This window comes from Adiantum capillus-veneris, chromosome 12 (genome assembly GCF_014529385.1).
Source record: "Adiantum capillus-veneris isolate H3 chromosome 12, ASM1452938v2, whole genome shotgun sequence".
Lineage (NCBI taxonomy): Eukaryota > Viridiplantae > Streptophyta > Polypodiopsida > Polypodiales > Pteridaceae > Adiantum > Adiantum capillus-veneris.
Genome location: NC_140942.1, coordinates 91,920,253 through 91,922,566, shown reverse-complemented (window position 1 = coordinate 91,922,566; position 2,314 = coordinate 91,920,253).

Sequence of the window (2,314 nt, the reverse complement as noted above, 5' to 3'; positions counted from 1 at the left end):
CCCCCAACACCCCCCTTGCTTGCTTGGGGTGAGTTCTAGCCTTTCCACATGCTTCAAGCTCATTGGACCCCTCTCCCCCTAGCCGATGACATGCAGCATGCATTCAAGTACATGGGTAGTCTTTGGACAATTGTCCTCCTTACCCTTAGAGAGAGAGCTTGAAAATATCTAGATATATGTTGGATGGAACTAGAAGCTCATTGGACCCCTCTTTAGCCCAACCAATAGCATTCAAGCACACCATGTGGCTAAGCATAGGGAGAGTCTGACATGTGTCCCATATGCCCCTTGAGAAAAGGGATGCCCTTTGGGTGAGTAGGAGGTTAAGTTAAAGATTCCCCTAACTTTGGGACTTTCTCCCTCCTTTGTAGGGTCTCTTTTTGACTCAAGCACCTTACCCCCCATGCATGGGAAGCTTCTCAAGTACCTTCCTCAGTAAGTTTGTAGGGTCTCTTTTTGACTCAAGCACCTTACCCCCCGTGCATGGGAAGCTTCTCAAGCACCTTCCTCATTAAGTATGACAAGCACCTCAAGCACCTTAGTCATCAAGCACGACAAGCACCTCAAGCTTAGGTCGGGTTTCCACCTCAAGCTCAGCTCTAGCTTGCCTAAAGTCAAAGGACTTTTAACAGTAACTATTGGAGGTCTTTAATGAAGCTAACCCTAAGGTCTTTTAAGCTCCATTAGATGCACGTTGCTTTTTGATAGACTACCTCCTTTTGGACCCCTATTGAGATGTAACCATCTCTCCTCTTGGTCCCCTGGTGAGGTAAGTCTAGAAGCAATTATTGCACATTGCTCTTTGATACACCATCTCCTTTTGGACCCCTATTGAGATGCAACCATCTCTCCTTTTGGTCCCGTGTTGAGATAGGTCTAGAAGCACATGTCTCTATTCTAACTCTTGTTCTCGTTTATTCTCCCACATTAAATGATCAGTTTAATATGAGAAAATCATTTAGTATAGTTAGATATTATATTTTATGACAGATAATGAAGGTCATTATAAGATACCTGCAGTTTTGGTATCAGGTTGGAAACAAACATAAATAAAACTATCACAATCGTTAATGATTTCATCTCAAGAAAACCCATACCTGATCCACGTTAATGAACTAAATTGAAGAGGATCTCACATTTTGTTGGGAGAAGAGGGGGAGATCGACCACTTAAATTATTCAACACAAGCTCCCAAACATCACCATCAACCTGTCCACCTCTTCTTCTAATTTCCAAGCACACACACTCGCACCTAAACTATCTCACACACACACACACACACACACACACACACACACAGAGTAACATAGAATTGACATAGACATGCTTGTAAGAGAGTGTAAGAGATGTGTAAGAGATGGAGATTAGATTAGAGAGTACACAGCAAAATAACCATAGCATAAGAGACTAGAGAAGAGAATCTGCAAGAGAAAGGCCTAAATCTAGCCCCAAACTCCACGGCACCACCTCTCTTGTGGAGTTGGTATTTAATATATTATTTTTGAGTTTAAGGTGTCAAAAATCGAGGCCCCTCTTTTTACAACCACTTCACTTTTGTAAATGAGTGAAGCTCATTAGTTCTTGCATGACCCATAACGGGAGTTCCCTCTACAACTATTTACAGAGCCATAGTGGCTTATTGAAATGAAGTTCTAAGATACTCTGCAAATATAAAATGGCCAAGAGTAATTGCCGTCGCCTCTTCATCAACTCCCCGCATTCCACTCTACAAAATCATCATCAACTCAATTAGTAAAATAAATAGACAACACATAATTAACCATTACGCCATCTATCCCAATTGCAGCTAATCACTACAACAGGAGGGTGCCCAGTCTCGTAACATCCCTCCCACCAGGGATAGCAATTGTCCTCAGTTGCTCAATAGAGAAATCAAATGGACCGTGAGTGATGGAAAGTGTGGAGAAGGTTGGAAAAGTTGCGAAAAAACTTTTCAGGCATCCATTTGGCATCCTCTCTAAGGTGGCCTTTGAAAGTCAGAAGGTAACAGTCATAAACCATTCCAGTGCGTGTAGTGGTGGTTTCATGGTCAACTATTTTATCAGGGATGAGTTGCTCTTCTTGGTCTACAAGTGAAGGTGGGTCTTCATAAATGTGGTGTGTAGGTAGGGGTCCTCGGAATGGGCGTAAAAGACTAATGGGAAAGGCATTGTGAATGTGCCAATGTGTAGGTAGTTCTAAACGGAAAGAAACATCATTAATGACAGCTGAAAATTTGAAAGGTCCATAAAAATGAGGAGCAAGCTTAACAAAGACATTAGTATCAACACTTTTGATCCTTCGTTTTTCGATG